The sequence below is a fragment of the Amblyomma americanum genome, chromosome 1 (assembly GCF_052857255.1).
Source record: "Amblyomma americanum isolate KBUSLIRL-KWMA chromosome 1, ASM5285725v1, whole genome shotgun sequence".
Classification (NCBI taxonomy): Eukaryota; Metazoa; Arthropoda; class Arachnida; order Ixodida; family Ixodidae; genus Amblyomma; species Amblyomma americanum.
Window position 1 is genome coordinate 227,463,669 of NC_135497.1, and position 25,195 is coordinate 227,488,863.

The 25,195-nt window shown below is 52.1% G+C and overlaps 1 protein-coding gene across 1 annotated transcript in view; it reads right to left on the reverse strand.

Moving 5' to 3' along the window:
- LOC144114707 (Ig-like and fibronectin type-III domain-containing protein 2) overlaps nucleotides 1–25,195 on the reverse strand; it is a 181,472-nt gene that overhangs the window by 94,535 nt on the left and 61,742 nt on the right. Inside the window, exon 2 of the mRNA XM_077648606.1 lies at nucleotides 10,456–10,510. The gene's annotated coding sequence lies outside the window, so the exon portion shown is untranslated. The remainder of the gene's footprint in view (nucleotides 1–10,455; nucleotides 10,511–25,195) is intronic.

Below are 25,195 nucleotides of genomic sequence, written 5' to 3' on the forward strand. Positions count from 1 at the left end.
AGGAGCGGCGGCGCTCCATCTGAATCGTAAAACAAATTTTTCACGCGCCCCCTGAAAGGCGCGCTTCTTTGCCGTACCTAGCTGCGCTCGCAGGGAGTCTAACTTAGCAGTGCAGTCATGGGCGAGTGCCGCCCCGTCCGCGTTTCTGCCCTGAGTCCGCCCAGGAAGCGACGGTCCCTCTCTGATATTGCACTGTAGTATACTGGAGAAAACTGAGTAGTGTTCAGGTAATTTCAGTTCGGCTGAGTGCAGAGAGTCGTAGGCGGTGCAGTCCATCTTCGAGCTGCGCAGTCGTGCTTTCTACGCGAGCAGATGGTGCAATCCTGCCGTTGATCGTTGCGGTTCCTCAGCTGGTGCTTGTGTATCCTCGTAATGGCACACGATGACGACACGGCACGAGCGCACTTATAAGCAAGGTCAGCCAACGCAGCGCAGTTTTGCTGTCGACGTGCGCCGCGCTCAACCCAGATCGTTTTCGTAGTCCTGAACGCGTTGAGTTCAGCGCAGTGGCAACAGTGCCGTCGCGTGGCCGCTGCTGGTGAAGGAGAACTGCCGGCGAGTTTTGATCTGCGAAGGTGATCTGCGTCGTCGCGCATGGGCGGCCCAGTGTCGGGATTGGTCGATGAGCCAGAGAACATTGTTTGGCAAACGGCGCCGGTGAGCGTACTGACGGGGAGCCAGTACGCGGCGCACTAGCTCGCCCGCGTAGGGCAAGACACTCACCAAAGTCATCACGGGGGAGAGGCCTTGTTGGCGAGAAGACCATACATGGTTTGGTTTACATGGGTTTAACGTCCCAAAGCGACTCAGGCTATGAGAGACGCCGTAGTGAAGGGCTTCGGAAATTTCGACCACCTGGGGTTCTGTAACGTGCACCTGACATCGCACAGCACACGGGCCTCTAGAATTTGACCTCCATCGAAATTCTGCCGCCGCGGCCGGGATCGAACCCGCGTCTTTCGGGCCAGCAGCCGAGCGCCATAACCACTCAGCCACCGCGGCGGCTCGAAGAAGACCATACATGTCACTTTTTTTTCCTGGTACCAATGAGAGATGGCTTGAAAAAGCAGGCTACAGAGTGCAACCAAGATTTACGTGTGTGGTGGACTCCTTGCTGCTGACGGTCGGAAGATGTCGCCGAGGGGCGGCGTCGCCGGCAGGCTAAAAGTCCTTCGCGCAGCAGACTTGGAGCTGACGGGCCACCTGTACACCTTCATGTGCGCGCTACGTCTTTTAAATATATTCCTGCACCTGTTGAAGCTTAATTGTTACGATCGGCCTCCGCAAATCCGGCTTCGGACGACCGTGAATCCTGAGGTACGTTCACAACACCGTCGGCTGGCTGCCTTTCACAGCTGTCCAGTGGGCCTTCAGGAATTCTGTGCGTTGTGAGCATAAAGAGTGCGCTAGTTTGGCGGCAAGAGACACGTGTGCACCTGAAAGAACACGATGCGAACACCGTTTAAAGGTATTGACTCGATTATTTTGTATTCACCGACCATCCTTGCAGGCAGCCACGCTCGCGGAATGTGAGGCCTTTCGACATCGCCAAACTGCGCCAATTTCAACCTGCGGCTCCGATACCCTGCCAATGACGTTGACAGCTCTGTATGTAAACAGTGTAGGCAACGTAGCCGTGCATCTGCATACTCAGCATGTGTTTTGTGGCTGAGCACCGCTGCAGGACATGGTATAGTCCGCGTACGTTTTTCGGCACGTTGCACGCAGCAGCAAGTAGACTGCATGGGCATCTGTTCTGGTAGCGGCAAAATAGTAGCACATACGGACGATGACTAGCGCGTGAAGACATCTGCAGCTTCGTTGACGAACTGCCAAAAGGTGGCAAACAGTTTTTTCATTAAGCACCTAAGCGGATAGCTCGCGTGACTCGGTGGAACTAAGAACGAGGCGAAGTTCCGGAGCCCCGCGCGCGGGTTCAGTGTGAACAAGTCCTCATGAGACACACCCGGCCCGCAATTGAAGAAGCGAGGCGCGTAAGTAGGTCGAAGCTCTTACACGGCGTACGTGATGGCAGTCCACTTCGTTGTGAACAGCGGCAAGCCTAAATTTGGAAGGTGTGCAAGGTGAAAGCGCATGCTATATGATCGAGTGCTGCTTGTATGGAACAACCGCGTCCCTTGAATGCGGCGCATCAAGCCGAAATATCGTCACGGCATATACATCCTGCCGAAGGCGGCCGTCTTCGCAGGTGGATGAAGATGGGCGACTTGCGTACTCGGGTCTCGGACAGGCATTCCGGAAGAGACACCACCGACGAGGCAGCCCGCTAAATGGACTGCAGGTCTGCCCCGCTCTGACGATCAGTCGCTGCAAGCTGACAGCGCCGTTAAGTCCAGCGTGCATCGTCCGTCCTGCAAGGAGGTGTGCGCAAAAGCGTAGTGTGATGCTGGCTTCATTGACGAAAGAGGTAGAGAGGTGACTCGTTGAAGCCTTCCTCAGGTGCGGCCAGGACAGGCTGCGTAGTGCGGGCGTGCTCCGGCGCTGACGCCCACGGTCCATGACGGAATGTGCCGCGCCACGTTAGAGCCGGAACACGGTTTGCTGTTAGCAAACACACCACCCGTTACTGCACGGCATCCCGTAGCCTCCGGAAAGCGATGCTCTTGGTTTGAGCGCATGGGACGCCGGTCTGTCGAGTACGGGCACTCGCTCGCTACGCTCGTCGCAGCGGGGAGCGCGGAGGCGCGGCTGGCAGAGCAAGATTCACTCGCGGTGACCGGAAGACCGCTCGTCGAGCGCAGACTGACAGCCGTCAGGTGCCGCTTCTGCTGCTGCTGCTGTAGGGATCTGGGTCGCGCTTTATTTGGGAGGCGGACAGCGCGCGCTCCTCGCTCGCTCTTCCTTGGTCTTTTGTGATTTTATTTTGTCCCACTGAACGCCCCGCACGTACCATTGGGTTGAAGGGGCGCGAGGGGCGGAAGAAGGGAGAGCTAGTTGCTTTATTCGGAGACGTTGCGCGCCCCTTGCGTTGTGCGCGGGAGACAGTTTCGATCACGGGACCGTAATGGAAACCAAGAAAAGTGGACGCGCCGCGCGGAAGCTGTCTCGTGCGCATCTGCCGCGTGACACGCTTGCGATGAACTTGTGATGCCAAACTGAAAGTGTTGCGTAATCGGGAGAGAGCGGCAGAACGCCGGAGTTGGCCGATTCCGCGGGGGACAGGCCTCGCGGAATGTAGCTGTACGACGGAATAGAAGCGAACAGCTGTCTCTCGGTGAGATCTCCGTGAACACTGAAACGCACCGCTGTACGGGAAGCACCCGCCTGTATTCGATAGCCTCGGCTGTCTCTCACCCACTGCTTCGCAAGGATAAACTACTTGTCGCGTCCCGTTGCGACCATGTGCGGGTCATCTGCGCGTTCTCCCCGAACTCTTTAAACTGCGTCACTGAATGATTCGCTCGCGACGGTCTCGATGAGAAGCCGACCTAAATGGGTCTACGGAGTTTGTTTAGATCAAGACGACGCTTCAAGTTAGAGACGGGGAAATCTCGTCTTGTCCCAAGGTGGCGCAAACCGGACTTCACCGCGTCAACCCGCGTCCGAAACCGTATCAACAAGGACGGGTCGGTCAGTCGAGACACTTGTCCGCTGTCCTTAGTATCTTGATGGATACGTACTTTTCCAACGGTGCGCTCGTATGTAGTCAGCGTTCCGCCATTTCTCTCCCCAAAGCTATTTGCATCTTAAGCTGCGCAACTCGCTCGACCTCCCCTCCTCATTGCCCCTGTCATTCGCGGGCGCCGCAAAGCGCAATCATTAATCCATCATTTCCCGCTCTCATACATTTCCATAGCCGTCACGGTGGCTAACCCGCCGACCCACGCCAACCAGTGCGATGATCGCGGGAAACGGGTAGAAGTTACTGACTGACTGACTGATGTGGGCGGAACGGTCGCACGCCAGCATGGGTGCAAGGGGCCGCCGCAGTGTACCTACGCGAAACTCAGCCACGCTGGACGTCTGGCAGCGCAGACCCGCCCCGAATATGCCGCCGACAATAACGCGATAGATGGTTACGCGCGGAGAGCTCATGTTTGACCAAACCGCCGTGAACACACCACATTATGCACGCGGTTTGAAGTTTCCGGGCTGCACGCTCGTTACCCGCCGGTAGCATCTGGCGCTGCTTTCCGTTCCCCCACCTCACCCACCGTTCATTCTCTCCTTCGTCTTCGGTCTCCCCTATGCTTTCGTGATGGATCGCACGCAGCGCGGTTCAGTCGGTCAAACGAAGTAGAGAAAAACGCCGAAGATGCCGTGCTTTGATGTTTTATTTTTTTTTCGTTTTCTTTCGAGGCCGGCCGGGCCACGAGCCTTCCGCGGCGTCTTCGTAACTCGTGTGTAACTCTTTGCGTATACTGCGCTCACAACAGGGCGACCGCAGTCGACCCGCCGCCTGCGCACTTGCGTGCATCATCTGCGTTCCGCGGCGCGCCGCGATCCATCACTCTTATAGGAAATGTCCGCGAGTCTATACACGGCCACTCGAAGAAGATTGACGAAGATGGCTTCATTTGGCGAGGAAAAGATGCGCCCTGCGCGTATAGGTGCAGGAGCGCGGCGCTTCCTCCTTCCGCGCAGCACAGCATCACCTGCGAAGGGACCCAGCGGAGCTGCCCTGTGCCTGTATAGTGTTCGCGCCGGCCGAGACGCGTCGCTCGGTTCGTTTCTGCGCGGCTGTGCCAGGAGAACGAAAGGAAAAGCGATCCGCGGCGTTTGCGCGCGCACTTGCAGGAGCCGTTCTATACAAAGCTTGTCGAGAGTCAGGTACATACATATATGACACGGCGTGCTTACAAGCATCGTTGTGTCGGTGAGAGGCGCTGTAATCGATGTCGGAAGCGTGACTCGGAGGACACCCGCAACCCTGCGCCAAAGATTCCGAGGACGGCATTTTCGTTTCTTTTTGCTCCTGTATCTTTGCGCTCCTAAATGACTCTGGCGCTGAAGCAAAAGAACAACGACGCGGTGCGAAAGGTCAACCAGTGTACACTTCCGCAGTTATTTCGTTTATTCGCGTATATGTATACGCATGCAGTGTGCACAGAAAAACGGCAGCCTGTGATCTCCCCGATGCTATTAGACGAACCGGCGCCTGCATATTTATCGCTCTTGAAAACAGAAAGACGATAAGCAGACGCAGTACGATGCCGAATTAGATGTCTTGGAATGGCTAGACTTGCATACCAATCCCAAACTGAAAACATTGTCTCTGACCTCGTATGCGTGGCTGCGAGTGTGTGGGGCCGCCATGGCATAGCAGAGTTTGTCTCGTTGCATGTCGCATGGGTTCTGCTGCCTAGCACAAGGCCGCGGGATCGAATGCCGGCCGTGGCGGCCGCGAATTTCGATAAACGCGAAATGCAAAAGCGCCCGTGTGCTGTCGGATGTGATTGTACTGCGCCAGAGAACCTCAAGTGGTCGAAATTAGCAGGACGTCCTCAACTATAAGTCGTCTCTATAGCCCTGTTGCGGCTTCGGAACGTTAAGCCGCATATACACGCCATTCATACTGCGTAGATTGTGAAGCGGAGAGGCTGAAGGGAGTTTGCATATTATAGAAATCACTCCTTTCGGCAAATGAATGCATATTGTAGCAAAACGCGGTATTTCGCATTCTGTACTATGCTTTACTGCAAGCAATGTGCGTGAAAATTTGGTCGCTTTTTCTAGTAAAGCTCAAAGGTGATAAGAGCATTTTTGGTTCTTCAGGACAGAAGCCGAAACCTAAACCAGAATAGTACGGTTAGCGAAATTCACGAGCGTCTTTTGGCCATGGCGCATACGCACTCGCCTGAGATCGCTGCTGTATGTGGCCCGAACTCGGTAGGTCCTGGCTCTCAGTAAGAATATAGTTGTTGTTGTTCATGATGGCTGTTTAACGTCCCAAAGCGACTCAGGCTATGAGGGACGCCGTAGTGAAAGGCTCCGGTTATTTCGACCACCTGGGGTTCTTTAACGGGCACTAACATCACACAGTACTCGGGGCTCTAGCATTTCGCCTCCACCGAAATTCGGCCGCCGCGGCCGAGATCGAACCCGCGTCTTTCGGGCCAGCAGTCGAGCGCCGTAACCACTCAGCCACCGCGGCGACTAGTCAGCTAGAGAAATAGTTAATTGCAGTGAAGAAATCTCACCTAGCTCAACATTTACAACAACGAGGATACTCCCGTGAGGTGGTGAGACGAGTGCGAGGGGGCCGCGCGCTTCTATTTTCTGTCGTATTGTGAATGGAGGCAGCGCACATTTTCGCCAGAACAAGCAGTACGGAGGTACTGCGAGTAAGATTACCTAAACTTTGCATGTTTCAGCAAGCAATGGAATCCAGCCTGGAGAAGACACGAGCAAACTATTGCCATATGCTTCATTTAATGAGCTCAACCCTTTGCTGTGATGGGCGCGTTGGATGGATTTTGAAGGCGGGACCCTCAGGTGGCCGCAAGAACTTTTATAATGCTTCAGCGACGCTCGGCTCAATTACCATGCAGTCCGTTCATACGACTCACGAAAGACACTCACTAAGCCCACATGTGCACCGTTTTTCTTGTGACTCTTTTGTGCAGCCGATCTCTGAAGACACGTTCACAGAGACGTCGGTGTTCATTTTCACAACAACAGCGGTAGATGGCGCGACGAGTCGTGCAGCAGTAAATTGTAACCGGTCTAGTGCGCCCACAATGCAATGGAGCCTTTGCCCCGCCGCGGTGGCTCAGTGGTTAGGGCGCTCGACTTCTGATCCGGAGTTCCCGGGTTCGAACCCGACCGCGGCGGCTGCGTTTTTATGGAGGAAAAACGCTAAGGCACCCGTGTGCTGTGCGATGTCAGTGCACGTTAAAGATCCCCAGGTGGTCGAAATTATTCCGGAGCCCTCCACTACGGACCTATTTGTTCCTCTCTTCTTTCACTCCCTCCTTTATCCCTTCCCATACGGCGCGGTTCAGGTGTCCAACGATATATGAGACAGATACTGCGCCATTTCCTTTCCACCAAAAAAAACCAATTATTATTATTATTATTAGTGCGCCCCCGGAGTGTTGCAGAGCTGGGGACTCCCGCGAAAAGGTCGATAGAGATTAAGAAACAGAAACGCGTGGTCCAGTTGCAGTTACGTTTAGGCGCACACAGGATGGCGGTATCCTAAACAACGTGTATTTGAACAAGAAGGGTTGAACAAATGAGACAGTTCGCAAGGCGATCCTCACCCGTCGTCTTGTCAGCTGTCTTCTTTGTTCAACACTTCTCGTTGGCCGCCGCGGTGGCTCAGCGGTTATGGCACTTCGCTGCTGACCCGAAAGACGCGGGTTCGATCCCGGCCGCGGCGGTCGAATTTCGATGGAGGCGAAATTCTAGGCGCCCGTGTACGGTGCGATGTCAGTGCACGTTAAAGAACCCCAGGTGGTCGCAATTTCCGGAGCCCTTCACTACGGCGTCCCTCATAGCCCGAGTCACATTGGGACGTTAAACCCCATAAACCAAACCAAACCTTCTCGTTTAGAGAGGAATGCATCAACGTTCCGAACAACGTATCTTGCTGGGCGACGGCCGTCTGAATCGGAAGTGTTCGTGTACCTCAATCTTCAGACGTGCTGTGCTTCGGAGAAGCAAACGCAAACTGCAGTTAGCACAGCTTTGGTGCTGTAATTTAGGTGTCGCCATTCCACCAGCGACAAAAGCTTATCAGCATTAAGGGCTAATTTTGTGGGCTACCACCCTCACACCTATTCGCTATATCTTTCTAACTTGTGTACGCATGGCGCGGGCAACCTTATTTATTTATTTATTTAGATCATACTGTTAGCATCTCAGAGGCTGTTACAGGAAAGGGTGAAATTGAAGAACAAGGTATATATGGACATACAAATGCAGGCTCAGGAAATTAAATCAAGAATAAAGGAAAGACACGACCGCCACGAAGCAAGTCAGTATTTTGAGCGTAAATGTGACCATACATTCTAGGAAGCATTCTGTATAAAAACAGGAACAGTGCACTATCACAAATATATACAACACAAAACGGGAAACAAAAGAGGTGTTCCTGGCAAATATCCAAACAAGAAATAATTAGTCTAATGAAGACGCTAAAAGGCGCAATGCATGGCATGCATCAAGAGGGATGAGCAGAAATTAGCCTGGATGGAAATTTGTTACGAGAAGGCCTGCTTAACGTGTCATTTATTAGTGCGTTCCAATTCCTGACTGCTTCAGGGAAGAAAGGATACGTAAATGTGTCACAATGAGATTTAAATTCTCCTAAATGGTTACAGTGTTTTCTGCGCGTGTTTCTTGTTGATGAAGGTGACAGGCACTGGTCTATGTCAACATTTAGGGCTCCGTTCAAAAAGTAAGTAAAGGAACTAAGGCGCAAAAAAAAAAAATGTGCTCGGCTACTGAGGGTGGGGAGACAAGCTTTATTAAGGAGGGCGCTGGGAGAGTCGTGTCATCGATATTTGTTATAAATAAACCGAACTGCCCTCCTCTGGACACCATCTAGTTTCGATATTAGTTTTGTGGAAGGGAACCAGCAGAAACTGTTGTATTCAAGCATAGGACGAACCAGGGATGTCTAGGCCAGTAACTTGGGAGCATGCAGACGGGATAGAACGTTTCAGGGAGAAAAGCGCGGCAAGAGGTGTATTTGTTGCGTGGGAAACCTGCTTGTTCCACTTTAGGTTGGAAGAAAGAACAACACCGAGATATTTAAATTCGTCCGCCGATTTTTTTTTTCTGTTCGATTAATTCTGTAAAGGAATCTAAGTGGTTCTTTCTTCCTCGTTACTGAGTCTGGCATAGATACTATTTTCTCTAAATTAATGGTCATCTGCCAATCTCGGCAGCAGTCTACTTTATTAGTCACTGCGTTGTTTAGAAGGCTATGGTCGTTAGGGTCTTTAATTTCTTTATACATAATGCAGTCGTCTGCAAGCATGCGAACTGTGGCATCTGTGTTAAGCGATATATCGCTTCAGTATAAGAGGATAAGGAGAGGTCTAGAACAGTACTCTAGGGTACCCCAGAAGAAACGTCGCCATAGTTCGAGGAATGGACAAAATGGCATCGACAGTATAGATACGATTTTATCCAATTTGTAATAGGGTTAGTTCCTAGAGAGTTCTTCAGTTTATATTGTAATTTTTTGGTGAAATATGCGGTAAAAAAAGCTTTACATAGGTCCAGAAATATAACATCTTGTCCGCGCTTGCCTATAATTGATGCCAGGTCATGAATGGTTTCTAGTAGTTGTGGGGTAGTAGACAAACCCTCCCTAAAGCCATATTGGTTAGGATTAAATATGTAACGTTCTCTCCGTTGCCGAGCTGTCTCCGCCAGTGTGACTCATTCGGCTGCGGTGGCTGCTGGCTTGGAAACCCCCCGTGGAGGAAAAGCAGAGTGTGGCAGATAAGGCAGTGCGGTGCAGTCGACGATGGACGTACGCGCGTGCGTAAGAAGTGGACGCAGAGAGACTTTCCCAGTAATGGTCGGGGCATTCAGTGCCAGCCGCTTTAAGAAATTCATTGCAGACGGGGGTTAAACGGCCTCTGTGGTTGTTTGTCAAGCACGCTGATTCATTCGCGCATGCGTGTAATGCGTTACGACAATGAGCAATCTGTAAGCAGGCAATTTATCTTGCGCAAACTGAAGCTGCCAATCGCAAAGTTTTTCGTTTTTTTTTTGTGCCGCACGGAGAACATTGCGTCGTACAGTGCAGTTCTGAAGTGAGAAAACAAACATTCGCCACAGTTTGGGTCCAACTTGAGGTTGTGTAAGTTGAGGCCTTAGCCCTTAAATATGCCTACGTATTAGCCGACGTACGTTTTAAACGCGCTCGCTGACCAGGAGCAAGACGAATACACAGATTAACGATACAGTACTGCATGGTTCTATAGGGACATCAGACCTGCTTAGAGTGTTTAAGGAGTACGCGACGTAGCGCGAACATCTTTTTTTCACATCACGCACTGAAATGAGGGGAAAACGTAACAAGTTGTGCGTAATGCCGTTCACCTGGTTAACGAAAACGCGCGCTACTCGTTACAGGCATTTACAACGAGCACGCTACGTTCTTGCCAAGCAAAAAAAAAAAAAAAAGAGCCAACGCGTTACCTGTAACGTTGTTACCAGTAGCGCGTTTCTTTAACGTTCGAACAGCCACGAATAGGGCACATGACTCCTGTTGGCTTCACTCGTTTCACACTCGAATATACACGGAGACAAGTTTGAAGCGCGACCTGACGAATGCGTTGAATAACGCGTGCACCGATAATGGTGGCTCATTGGTTGCGTGCAGGAGCTAACTGCTGCAGAAGCATGCATAAGTTCCTAGAACCAATAGCGCCATGCGCACATTTGCGGGTACTTTTATGCCTACCGGCGATTAATGTGCTGGACTGACTCTTGATCACATTCATGCATTTGCAAAATGACTTCGCTTACCTTGCCGAAGGAGCACGCGCAGTGGACCACGGAACGTCGATCGGCCACAGCGGCTCTGCACGGATCGGAAACAAAACAGAGGCGTTTTACTATGGCGCATACACGCATATTGCACGGGGCCGCCGCGGTGGGTCAGTGGTTATGGCGCTCGGCTGCTGACCCGGAAGACGCGGGTTCGATTTCGGCCGCGGCAGGCGCATTTCGATGGCGGCGAAATGCTAGGGGCCCGTGTATTGTGCTTTGTAAGTGCACGTTAAAGAATCCCAGGTGGTCGACATTATCCGGAGCCCTCCATTACGGCGTCCCTAACAGCCTGAGTCACATTGGGACGTTAAACCCCATAAGACTAAACCAAGCTGTGGTTCATTATACGACGGCTTGAAGTTGTCCTGAATAGTTAGTTCTTCTGTGACTACGAAAGAAGCGAATTTACGTCGCGTGACTTAAATGACAACTGCTTTGAATAGCAGTGGAGGTAAATTAGTCGCTTGGTTTCTATTGAAGAGCACCTTGGCCTAAGGCAGCCAGAACTCCGAGTCACCAAGGTTGACCAAGTACAGCGTGTATAAGTTTTCTCTTGAGACAACAAAACCACTTTCGCGACACCAGAAAAGTCTGTTGTAAGGAAATATGTTATCCGTAACAACCAAAACATTTGTCGTAGCTATGAACCAATTCGCAGTATGCCAACAGAAAAGTTATTCGTACAACAGCGTACAACACATAACACATAATTCTGTTGCATCAAGCCTGAAGGCCCGTGTACTGTGTGATGTCAGTGCACGTTAAAGAACCTCAAGTGGGCGAAAATATCCGGCGCCTTCACCTACGACAGCATCAAAACTTTACGCGATTACCTACCGAGACACTTTTCAGAGCACGACACGAGCAATGCGTGCATTCCGCAGTGGAGACAGCGCGGTTGTGCCAGCAGCTCCGTGCTGCTCCTAGGAGCGGCCTTCAGATGAACTCGGTAACAGCCTCGACTTGCCAGAAACCTTTCCGCCAGAACACAAGCTCACGAAGGGAAAAGAAAGTCAAAACGGCTACACGACACTTTTGTCCGGGAAACAACGGTCATCCACGCACGAGAGATTCTATTTTTTCTTTCCCTTTGTGATTCGACTATAAACTAAACTACGCACCGCGTTTCGATCGCTGTATGCTGGCTGAAAGTAACTCGGAGTACGATATCCAAGTGCGACCGTCTGCACACGTGACACGGATCTGTTGAAAGGGCTCGGCGGCAGAGAAGTGCGCTTTCTGGCCACCTTCAATCGCTCCGGAGAAATATGGCGAAGCGTAAGTGATCACGCACGAGAAGAGGCATACATAGCAGGAAGGAAACGCGCGCACTGATGGGAGGTGCACACATTGCACCCTTCGTTGGAGTAGGGGAGGAGGGTGTGGGCTAAAAGGACTGCGCGTAGTTTCCGTGTATATATATATATATATATATATATATATATATATATATATATATATATATATATATATATATATATATATATATATATATATATATATATATATATATATATATATATATATATATATATATATTCGCAGTTGAGTAACTGCGAAACCGAGACACGGGCTTGCCAAAATACCGCGATAATGCACACAGTTTCGTTTAATGGCGCGCGCCGGTTATTCGCGCGCGACCACTTTATTTCGGCGTTTCCTTCGGCCGGGTCGTTTATCTCGCGCACCATTGCACTGCATCACGCCGCAAGGAAGGCGACCGGAAATTTCGGCTGCCTCGCGACGGTTGGTCCGGACTGCTTAGAGAGGACAAAAAAAAATAAGAAACTAAGAAAAGCGCAAAGTCGATTCCGCAACGCTGTTCTTGGAGCAGAGGCGAAAGGGTCAGGCGTCCAAATCGACCGCTATCACTGCGACAGTTGAGGGGTCGAGTCGAGAAGTTCAGTCGCCGGGCTTGGGGCGCATTCTCTGTTCACTTAGCTCGATCTTTCGCACTGCGTTTCTTCTTTCTTAAGTATAGAAAGAGTGCTTTGCAGTGCGACGCCAGTCACGAACTGCCGGCAATATCTGATACTGCTCCACCCTCCCACCTATCCCCCCCCCCCCCCCCCCCCATCCCAACTTCCTCTCGTTCAGTTGCATTCGCCAAGTTTATTACGGTCTTCCGCGTCCGTTTCGCCGCGAGATCACACGCCCTCTGCAGCTCTTCCAAGCGGCGGCGCAGCATTTACGACGTGTGACGCTGCGCGCCATCTTTTATAAGCTCTCATGTGAAATAACGATGCGGATCAGAGGCACCCGCCCGGCGTCGATGTTCGAGCATGTGAGACGCTTCCGCATAGCTAACTGCACGCAGTGACCAATGGCGTGGATGGTCGTTCAGAGGCCAGAGTGCCCCCGAAACATTACTGTTCCCTTCTCCTCCATAGTTTCCATAACGAATTCAAGGCATTACGTACTTAAAGATATCATCATCATCAACACCAGCAGCAGCCTTATACTACGCCCTCTCCAGCACAAAGGCCTCTCCCATATCACTCCAGTTAACACTGTCCAGATTTAATGACATTACACGTATAAAACACGTATAAAACAACGAAGTAAACACTGATACCAAGAGCGCTGGAATGCCTGCTGCCCTCCGGCGCTCATCACTTGCTGAAACTCTACACGTTTCGCAACATGACGGTGCGTTACGTTCTTATTGAGCCGCACTTCGCACGCATTTGACATTAGAAGTTCCAGTAGACATACCGATGCATGCATCCTTCTTTTCTGTTGTCTGTTGAATGCCCAGGCCTCCTTTACTGAAATGACGCTTAATGGGCTTTCGCCCTTATTATTATTATTATTATTATTATTATTATTATTATTATTATTATTATTATTATTATTATTATTATTATTATTATTATTATTATTATTATTATTATTATTATTTCCAGGGGTTCTTCTGCAATTGTAAAACGTTTACAGAGCCCGGAGGATGTAACAAGAGCTCCACAACATCGCCTGCAGCGGCAGGTCTGGCCGTGCGTTCCGCCGCACTTTTGAAGGAGATTGTATGGGTCACTCACACATTTGTCATGAACACGCTGTAAACGGGTTTTTTCCCTTCTGGAAAATTAGCTCTCTAGAAGCGCCGCGTGCTCCCTTTTCAAGTTAAATCCGCCGACGGCTTTAGGGGCATAGAAAGAAAAAAGCAACCAAGAAAAATGCCTCTCTGCTATGCTTTCCTACAGCCCGATGCATGTGTCTGATGCTATTTTTTTTTCTTTTAGATTGAGAACACGGGCATTATATGAGGCCCTACGAAAATGGACAAGATGGAGTTGACTGGCAGATGCGCAGAAGAGTCCGTCACATGTCCAACCTATGGGAAACGCTGTTGGACGGGCGGCCATCACGAAGACGCCATTTTCCTTCACCTTTAACGTGCTCTGAGCACAAGCACTACCATAGAAGTGGGCTTCCTCTGCTGTTGTTGTTGTTAGCCTATCATAAGATGGCACATACCCACACTGTGTGTTCGGCCAATAATCGGGTGACTATTCCCCTGTATTCAGGTAATTAAAATGAAAAGCACGCGGGAAAGCAACACCCGAGGATTCTGCCTCATGAACAGCAAAGGGATGAAAGTTTTGACTTCAAAATTAGTAGTAGTAGTAGTAGTAGTAGTAGTAGTAGTAGTAGTAGTAGTAGTAGTAGTAGTAATAATAAAGAGAGGAACTGCATGGAAAAGAATTATTAAGCCAAAATGTAATAATGGAGAGGAAAGAAAATTTTGTAACCCTTAGCATGGCAGTCGGTGAGATTCCTGTGCTGCGCTATTCTTCTTCTTTCGTCGTCTTCTTCCTAGCTGTGAGCATGCAGTCTAGCGGAACGCCACCGCGGAAGGGCCAGCCTGCACCAAGCGCACTCGCACCGACCAGAGCCGGGCCCGTGTTCGCCTCACTTCCCCTCGTGTAATGGGCGCGGACAACAGGCGGTGCAGCACTGGCTCGCAGCCAGCACCTGAGCAGCCCTGCGCGCGAGAAGTCGGAGTAATCCGCGAGTCCTTCGAGGGGCGGGCGCCGCAACACGTATGTATCGCGGGTGGCGATCTCAGAGCGACGAGGCCCAACGCCGCCGCGGGAACCAGGCTATCGACCTCGCCAGTTGCACCTCGCTGCACCACGGCTTTCTCCGCGTAATTGCAACCGCTTTGCTGTAGCTGCGACCGATGGCTGCCAGCGAGTGTATACGGGCCGCCCGCGGCGACAACAGTTCCCCCCCCCCTCCCCCCTCCTATATACGCGCTTGCCTATTACGGCGGTTGCGTGCGCGAGCGGGAATGTGGGCGCCGTATTGCGCGGAGCGTGAAACTATACTGATCAATGGGTTCACTTTTGCCTCGTTCCAGGGCTGCGCGTGTTTCGCCTTCCATCCGTCATCGTCTGCGCGCGCGAGGAAGCCGCTTCACTTCTGAGGCTGCGAAGCGTTCCGTACGCTCTGTTCAAGGCACTCTTGCTAGAGCGTCGGCACTGAGCGGGAAAAGCAAAACAGGCCAGATGTGCCAACACCTGTCATTTAGCAGCGATAATAAGGTTCCTCACTGCGACGAGGAATCAGAGTTAGAGCAGCGCGTCGAGAATGACGAATGACGATTTTTTTTCTCGGTCTATTGTAATGGGACCCGGAGCAATAGCACGATTAGGGTGGACGTTGACAAAGAGTGCCATCCGACTGGCCCAAAGGCAGTGCTGCAGTATACATCGCCGCAAGCAAGACAGCTTACCGGACCGCTGCCGCAGCGAGTTCTCAGATTGCTGAATCAGCACTCGGACACTATCCTTCCGAGGCGTCTATTTTAAGAAATGGAAAGCACGAGGAGTGTTCAACAAGTTTCGGCTCGGCGGCTGTAGCATTTTTTTTTCATTTTTTACAAAGAGATGGAAATGAAATGCATTACGATCGAGTAGAAGTTTCGAACGTCCTCTTTCCCAGGAGCACACCCTTTAATGATATAGATCTCACCAGCGGTGACGCGCTAATGCGAAAGGAGAACTGTAGTAACTGCGTGTCGTCGTAAAAGAATGAGGAGCATGTTGACGACACCGTCGACGCACTGCACTGGTGACCTCGTCGCCGAAAAAAACGAACGCGCGAAATTTATTGACGTAACTATTGAACACCCGCCGTGGCGTATACAGGACGCAAGGAAATGGATTGGCGTCACGTGCAGGATCGCCCTCTACTACAAGGAACACAAAAACACATCGAGCGAGCGCCTTGAGAACTAAATGCAGGCGCGCTCTCGCGTGACAATTCACGCAGGTGCAGCCCAACTCCAACAAGGCGTTGCCGGGCTCCATTAATTAACACCGGAGAGCCCTGTGCATTCGTATAGCCACAGTCACACACAGATGTGTGGAAGTGAAGAATGTAGATAACAGCACGGAGAGGGCGCCATGTTCCGCGATTGGTCGCACGCAAACACCGCGTCGAAGTCCATGTCGCGCGTGAGGTCCTTGCTTGCTAATCCGTTGCACCATAGCGCACGCTCCTATATATACTCTTCGAAACGTTCCTTGTTCCGGGTCAAACGAATGCGCAGCCTCCTGAGAAACACACACTCACCATCCTCTGCCACGTGACCACATCTGCAATCAGCTTCCCGCTTGAGAACAGCGCTATGACAACGGCCGGTCAGAAGCGGAGGGTCCACCTGCCCCGAATGAACTCAGAACCCAATTGTATAGCGCACCAGAGAGTCCCTGAATGTCATGCAGAGTAGGCCTGGACGCGCTACTCTTTGTGCAGGGCGCACATGCAGCAACGGTTCGCGGCGAATCCGTGGCGGCGCCGCGTCATGTACGCAGCCCAAGTCCATGCATCACCAACGCTCGTGTTTCTTTGGATGCACGGTCTACCTTACATACAACACAGTATTCCAGCAGAGGTCGGCCGAGAGCTCAGGCACTCCGACCCTTCGGCGAACGGCGTGATTTAGAGACGCAGGCACCTGGCGGTCCCAGTGGCGCCATCTACAGTGGGGACACGGCGGTGCCTGCCGTCTGCGTGCAGATCAAAGTGTTCCTGCCACCTTCGGAACGAAAAAAGGCGTATCTCTATAGGGCTCCGCGTCGGCGAAGGGATTACGGGCCCTCTTGACCTCGCGGAGCGCCAAACACCGTAATCCGCCGTAAAGAACTGTCAGGCCAGGTGGGCGCGCGGCTATGCGTAACAAGCGACGCTCTATGCCCCGCGCCACCGAAGACGACCACGCAGATCGGACGTTTCGTATACACGTCCTTCTGCGGCCGCTGCGAGCCATTTCTGAGGGACGCCAGAGGCTTAGCGCCAGCAAGGGACCGAGTGATCACATTTCCGGCGTATTTCACGCTTTCTGTCCCAGCGCGTCCGTTCGGCTCTTGCTATTCGGGGTTCAAGAATCCTTTTGACGGTTCATGAGGACCACCCTTACAACTTCAGATCTAGCCTGACGCCAAACCGCGGACATTTTTGTTTTGCTCTCCTGTTTTGATGCTAGGGATTGCTTGTAATTCATGTAGGGAGAGGACCACAGAGACGTGTTCAACAAGAGATCATTGTTTCTCTTTTGTTCGTAACAAAGACGTACTGGTCATCCAAGCCGTGTCACGCCTAATCTCTGCACTAGACCAAGGCAGGCAACAGAGGGGACAATAAATTGTAGTATACACTTAAGCTCCGCCTTAATATGTATGACGCGATAGCGTTAACGGGTTAATGCCCACATATGCCGAACTGGTCATTCTCCACTCTACATTCATAGGTGGCTGGTAGACCCTATACGACCCCTGGAGCAGTGGTGAAGCGATGCACCACTACTGCCCTGCGATGGCAGGTAGGTCTTGTGCGGTTGAGGTTGCTGTTCCCGAGCAACCTCCCACGATCAGTCATTAATTTATCTGCCACCTGCCACGGTGTGCAGTTCGGTAACAATCCGGCGGGCAGGTTGTGATGACGTAGCAAGGTCACGTGAGCTAGGTGGCCTGCTTCTCCGGGGATGTTTCGCTCACAACGCCGACGACGACGCCGAATGACGTCGTATTTTCTGCGTCGTATTTTCTGGAGAACGGGAACTTTAACGCTATCGCGTTAAAGATGATGACAATAAATGAGGAAAAGACGCGTTTTCTGGGTTTCTTCCTTCGGATTATACTGAGGGGCCAGTTGGTCAGATATATTATAAACACAAACGTCGCATATGGACGGGACGACGGAAGACGTCGTCGTCCCGTCCATATGCTACGTTTTTGTTTATAATATTTTTTTCCTTCGGTCGCCAGAAACAATAACGCGCAGCTTGCGGCGAAAGACCGTCGCTAGAGCCGATCGCATTCAAGTGAAGAGGCCAGAAGGCGAACTGGCGAAACAAACGGCCGCAAATTCATTGCAGAAAAAGCCCCCAGCAGCGGTCTCGGGCCTCAGCATGATACGCGCCACTCGCTCCTCCCCTCCATTCGCCGTGTTCTTTCCACGGCTGACTAGACTGCCCGCTCCACACGTCCGCCCTTTCGCCTCGACTGTTACCGTTTCTCTTGGACGACTCCTCTCATTTCCGCACGGGTTACGCGCCAGCCTTCGACCGCACAAAGGCACGCGGAAAGCGGAAGACCCGCTTTGGCTCCCCCCGGCAGCCGAGCATTTTCTCGGTCCCCCTGTTGCGCGAGCGCGCGGTGCCTGCGACGTCGCGGTTATTCGCTTTCTCCGGTGAACCGCGAAGCAAGGCGGGGGTGTCTCGGGGGACGAACGCGGGGGGGGGGGGGGGGGGGGGGGGGAGACGTGAGTGTGCGGGTTTTTAGTCTTATTTGCACCGCATTCTCTCACCGGTCCGCGTACCCTGCGAAGGAATAGGCCGCGGCTCGCCTCCTTCCTGGTCCCGCGGCTCGCCGCGCTCGAAGACAATGTGCCATCTCCCCACGGTGCTAAGCGAGAACAAAAATTGCGCTTCCGCTGTCTCTCGTACACCCCGCAGACGGCCGCTCGTCGCCTACTGGCCATACGCCACATGCGATAAATTAGGCGCGCTCAGGCTGTAAATAAGCGGACAACAATGATCGGGGAACGAGGCGAAATCCCGGCAGGGAGCCCCCAGGCAACAATCCACCGTCTCTCACTCTCTTGAAATTAGCGAAGGCCTTGGGTTCAGCTGTAGGAAAAACCGGAGCGTCTACCACGCCACCACGTGCTCCGGACGTAGAAGAGGGACAGGGCTCTTACAAGACAAAAAAAAAAAGAGGGGGGGGGGGGGGGGGCAGTTTTGCCGGCGTTTGTGTGATCCACCGCATGGTGTGTCAGTGAGGAACAGTACTGGCAACGTTTGAGAAGCCACCGCGCAGGCAGACACTACACGCTACGCGGTAGCGACGCTGTCCACGGTCGCTGTGTCCAATGCGGCCGTGGACTTCATCTGGGTATGTGCGAACAGCAGAAAGAAGTTGAAGCCATTTGGCTTCGGTCAAGAGAAACATCATTCCAGCTTCGTACGCTTGCACAGTTCGCCAAAGTAAATGACTAGTCACCATAATATAGCGAAGGTAGCGCTAACAAAGTAGGAAAAATAAACTAAATTGAAGCTAGTTGCTCCTGGAGCTTGTCTTGTGAAACTGCGATGGTGGTGGAAGTGGAGAACAAAGCAAACAAACAAACACACAAAATAAATTAATAGAAATGAGACGCGGAAATGTTCCAGTTGTTTCCAAGAACTTATGTCGGTTCTTGTCGTACCTCTAAACTGTGGGCGTATGTCAGCGGAGGAAAAACATCCACTGCAACAGTGTCAGCTTCGTACGCCACAGTTTCGTGCTCGTGCGCGACGCGTTACAGCAAGTGTGAGTAATCTCTAAAGCAGGACGAGGCGTGCAAGCGAGCACCAACATCATCATGAGCATCACCACCAGCACCATCATAATCATCATCGTCCCAACAAACTTCCTAATCTCATGCCCCCATATGACTCTCCTCAGCTTCCGGCTTTTCCGTCCCTTCGGATACACCCATCTGCCTTAACCAACCATGTATTGGTTGTCCGTTCGCAGCATTACATTTTTTTTTAAATGGTGCTATGCCCCCAGTGAAGCGGCATATCACCGATAAAAGACTGAAGTCACCAATGTAACATTGTTCCAAACCTGCCACCTCTGCTGTTTTCTGTGTAAGAACTAAATAAAAAAAACAAAAATGAAAAGAATCGACAAAATGCGCAAACGTCCCCAAGCAATTCGCGTGTGCGGCTAATTCTCCAGCAGCTCTCCGCCGACGAACGCTTGGTAGTTGGGTGCAGATGGCTCCCCGCACGGCACGGTATACGGACACTCAATAAGAGGTCTATGCATATAATATTCCCGCAACCGAGCACCATGGCGTGATCGATAGAGCGCGCGGAGGTGCAGGCAGAACGTGCGTGCCGCCTCGCCTGCGCGGGGTGCAACGACACGTCGCCAACGCCTCCTCGTCCCGCGACCGCACAGGCGGAGCTCACCGCGCACAATGGGCGCACGTGGGAATCAGGGTACGGCAAGCAGCGGCGACCACGGGCTCCGGAATTGTGATTAAACGCGTCCGCGGGCGCTCATATGCTTGCGGGACACGGCCGCACAGACGCACGCGCACCGCGCACTTCCAGCGCCACGAAGAGGAGGATGGGGGGAGTGCGACGCGCTCTCGTTGCGCGCTTTCGTTTGTCCTCGAGCGCGGGTTGTGCAAACGAGCGAAGCAGGAGCATCCACCGCGGGCGATTGTTGTTGCACGGACGACGACGGTCCGTTGTTACGACAATGCGGCGGCGGCCGCAGAGCGCTTCCTCTGACGAGCGCGCCGCCGCGGGCCGCTGTCAGTCGGCCGGACGGAGGAATACCGTCGCTCCAGTCTTTTCCTCTGTGCCGGCCCCTCTCCCCCGGAGACTGCGAGGCCAAGGCCACTGCGCGAGAGCGGTAATTCGCCCTGCACTGCTGACTCATCCCGCGAGAGACGCACTGCTCTGCCGCCGGAGACTCGCCGAGGCGAGCGGAGGAGCTCATCGATAGCTTTGCCGTTTGCATTGTGCACTGTATACGCTGCAAAAAGCCTCGGTTTTTTTTCCCCCTTCGACAGCAACCCGAAATTATCTTTTGCGTTGCCTCACGCAGTGACTCGTTGGTGTGCATTTTCTTTTCTCTCTGCGTGGAACGAAAGAAAGGAGGGAAACGTATTTGCGACCTCATCATGAGCTTGCACTGTTGCCCTGAAACGTGGCAGCATTGCACGTTAGCGAGTCGGAGGCCGCTGTCTCCATGGCGTTCGCTCGTAAGGATTCATGCCGATGGAGCTGTCGCTAGCACCTCCAAGTGGAGTCGAAACGAGCTTTCTTTTCCTTTTTTGTCACTCCGCTCTGAAGACTTGAAAAGAGTGAATGCGGCAGAACCCCTCGCACAGCTGCTGCTGGCCGAAAATATTGCAGCTTTGCTGTTGTGATGACCCCCATAATGCGCAGGTCCACACGGGACGGAGAGGCAAAGAGACACCGTATGGCTCAGTTTAAACAAACAGGTATATTCAATAATTACACATGATTGAGATTATACATCAGAGGCTGGGGCGTCCGAGCTTACGTGCCGACGACTTCATGGGGGCGATGGAGTGGCTCCGGAGTTGGGCTCGAGCGGTTGCTGGCAGAAGCTGCACGCCGTCGGGTTTCGGCGCTGAAGGCCCTCTTGGCGAACGATGTCGTCCTGAGCGTGCTTCTTCCGTACTGCTTCTCGATTTTTATATCCTCTTCTCCACACTCCCTAGGGTGAGGACGCCCACTCCGGAGGGGAAGGAGGGGGGGCTAGGGCTTTCACTTGGGCGCACAAACATACCACCGCACTTATTGTCTCGCCCCCCCTCACGTGTTGAGTCCGAGGGAAAGAAGGTTGTCTTCGAGGTAGCGCATAGCGTCGGCTGTGGTAAGGCGCGCTCTGGCCCGCTGACAGTTCCCGCGGGTCACCGGCCTCCATTCTCCATCAATCAACTGACACTCGCTCCTCAAGGTAAGGCGAGCTCTGGCCCGCTGACAGTTCCCTTGTCCTGGAATGTGCTCGGGAGGGCCGCCCCTGGAACCGCCACGCCAATTGGGGAGGATAAGCCCGTTTCCCCGCGGCGGCGGCGGCGGGTCCGGTTGGGTCCGGTTGGGCTTAAACCCCTTCGTTCTGGTTGTCACTCTCAAAGAGCATGGCTGGGTAATTGATGATGCCGCTGTCATCTGGGTCTCCGTCTACGCCGCGCCGTCGAACGCGGAACCTCGTAGCACACACAAGGAATGTCACACTGTGGATGCTGTCAGGGACGTGCTGTCCACAGTCTGCGGTGAGCTTAGCACCTCCACTGCACGACGCTCTGCTGCCTTGCGAGTAGGTGAACGGGAATTCAGTACGAGCTTCTCAATGACCGCGCAGAACGGGGAGGAAGGCTGTAAGCTGTCTTCATTTGAGACGACGTCGGTGAAAAGTGCACCACCGCTGGGCGAGTGTTTGGTGATACGGAGTAAGGAAAATAGAACTGCCAGTTCTCGTCCAACAGTGGCAGCGAAACCGGCGGAGAAAATCGAATGTTTCGCTACGCTTAATTTACTCCTGAACGAATACGGAATGCTCGATCAAAATACTTCAACGGCTCATGGATTTCGTCGTGTACACAACTCGCAAAAGAGCTTGTTCATGACAAATGGCGAGCGAATGGCCGAGTCGCCCGCCATGGTGGGGCTGAATAATCACGTCCGCGAATAAGTAATCTACGCGTCATCTCTAGGTTTATTCATTAATAGTAAGGGAGCAATTACTGATAGGCATCCACCCAAGCGCAGCCATAGGCCTTAAAAATGAAAGCTATGCAGAAAGCTATGCAGCTTTGTCAGAAACTTCGCAGTTAAAGAAAAATTCGTCGTGGTCCGAACCCCACACCAGAACGAATTTTTCTTCAACTGCAAAGTTTCTGAGAAAGCTGTATAACTTTCCTTTGTAGCCGTAGGGCTGAGCTTGGGTGTACGCCTATCAGTAATTGCTCCCTTATTACAAATCTACTCCACCTTGGGGGATTCCCCTGAAGATTTGACCAACTTCATTCACTAATCTTCTGTATACACCCTAGACTCACCTCGAAGCGCAGGTGCCGTGCTTAAGGATCGTGCTGAAGGATCACGCTTAAGATCGCGCTTAAGATCACGCTTAAGATCGCGCTTAAGGATCGCGCTTAAGGATCGCGCAATAGAAGGCGCGGGAGTCTGATATGGCAGTTTTCCACAGTCTGATGAGGCGCGCCGTGAACACTTTTTTTCCCTCCAGCTTCTCTTTCTCCCTATGATGACCTGAAGACGCCGAAAGTTCACAACTATACAGCAATGAATGACATGTTGTACGCATATCGACACAGACATGGAAAATCTGACAGAGAGACGCTATACGCTGAAATGAGAAGGCTTCCTTCTCCCCACCCCCTTCCCTTTTCCTTTTCTCGGTCTTCGTCGGCGGCCGTCCTCGGTCCACCGCACGGACAGATTGGTCTAGCTGCGCGTGGGCACGCGCAGCACTTTTCCGAATACCCAGTGCTTGCCACACACCGCTGGCCAGTCTCTCTCCCGAAGGGAGCTTTCTCCGCTATTCCTTCTTCCATGCCGCTCATTTATTTCATTTTCCGCATATATATTTCGTCTACGCGCATTCTTGGAAACCGCGCCCACGCGGCTTGTTTTGTCGTGCGTGCGCAGGCAACCGTGTCGCGCGAGTCGCGCTCTCTCGTATACAGCACAAGGACGGCGGTGCGCGCATCGTATAAACGCATACGCGTGCGTCGGTTCAGCGGCCGTTAATTCGGGCCCCTCCGCGCTCCCCCGTCTGGAGGACTCGCCATATCGTTCGCTGTACTGTTTGTCGCATGCAGAAGCACACAACGGGCCAATGAGCGGGTGTTTAGACGTCTCTCTGTCGCAGCGGATTCCCTCCTCAAAGGCCGGTTCACCAACCACAGAGTGCCACTCGCTGTTAACTGTTACTATAATTGCTTATTAACGTTATTTTTCTGTTTCACTTATTAGATCTTACTTCCAGCTATTACTGTCATCCACCAACGAATGCAGCGGCGCTAGCAACAAACAGCACAGAGGTCGCAAAGGGCCAAGTATTTCGGCACAGTCTGAAGCTATAATACTCCCCAGGCTGGCGTCTGGCGCGGAGGTCTTATGCAGGGGGTAGAGTCTTTTCCGGGATTTTAAGCGGTCAAAAAAATACAACAGTATTCTTTGCTGTGCTCTTTCAGCAACATTATTATTTTTCGTCCGTAACGGGCATGGTTTGCAATGTTAGGCGTGACGTGGCTGTCGTCTTCCTGCCGACAGAGCGAAACGGGGCTTTTACAAGTTGGGTGCACGAGAACAAGACACGAACGCGATGGGTAGGCGACGTTTCTGGGACGTTTCGAGAACTGAGCTCCTGCCGCATCTTGTGCGTTGCAGCGCATATTGAGCGCGATAGTACATACTGTTGTAAGCCATTCAAATTAACTGACTGCTATTGTTGATTAAACGTTTCTATTCAAAACAGCAGATATATAGAGAGAGGTGTGGTGTTAGATTATTCTGCCAGCCGATTGCAACGAGGCATCGCCTATGCGTGACATTTCAACTTCACTCCGGCAGCCAAGCGCACCTTCGCGTAGAAGCTTAGCCCCAATTTGTGTTATCCCTTGCTAAAGCCAATTATGTGGGAAGTATTCCCCATCCCTGGAAGAAGTGAAATATGCCGAGAAGCTATTGCAACTCAAAAAGTAATATCATATTTGGCTGCTTTGTGATTGTGCCCTTCACGTAGAGTCACTGATGAATAGGTGCTATATACCACAAACCGCTGAAATATAAAAAACAGTAATTATCTCTGGTATGCTTGGAGGAGCTGAAATCGTGTTCGAACCCCGGACCAGAACCAATTTTTCTTTAACTGCGAAGTTTCTGAGAAAGCTGTACAGCTTTCCTTTGTAGCCGTATGGCGGCGCTCGGGTAGATGTCAGTGAGTAATTACTCCCTTATTACAAATCTACTTCACCTTGGGGGTTTCCTTCAAACATTTGACCAATCGGTTACCTTACAGCCCATGCGTCCACGGCAACATCCAACGAACGTGTCAGCTCGAGCCGGCCAGCTTTCGAAGTAACGCTGCCCAGGATATTATCTGACTGCATTGGCTCACCTGGTTATATAGTGTTGCACTAGACATCGCGCACAGCCTGGAGAGGATACACACTTCGCAGTCAGTATTGCATAATATTCCATACATTCCTGCACACAATAAGCCGTTTTCTCGCAGCGGTTTTCCGCGGACTGTATTCCTGCATATTGCGGTGAGAATTTTTACACGTGTGCGAAATTATAACTTTGCTCACATAATAAGGAACTGAGACGAGTACGAATTCGGCAGGCGCTTTAACCGCGCGCTCTTTCGAGTGGCGAAAACATGGACAAGAGCTCAAGCCCTGCACCGTAGAGCTCAAGCTCCGCGGCCCTGCATTTTCGGGACGCACGACTTGAGCTGTCCGGTTTCGGAAGCGCCTTACTGAAGAAATTTTCAGGTCTCACATTACTACTTCGAGTGAATAATTTGCCGCGTCGTATCGTTAGTCGCAGCGGTGTTTACTCGCCCGTCGTGACTACCCTATACAATGTAGACACGCTACATAGCTATATGGCAAAGCACAATGCACACTTGGTTATACTTCCGCGTAA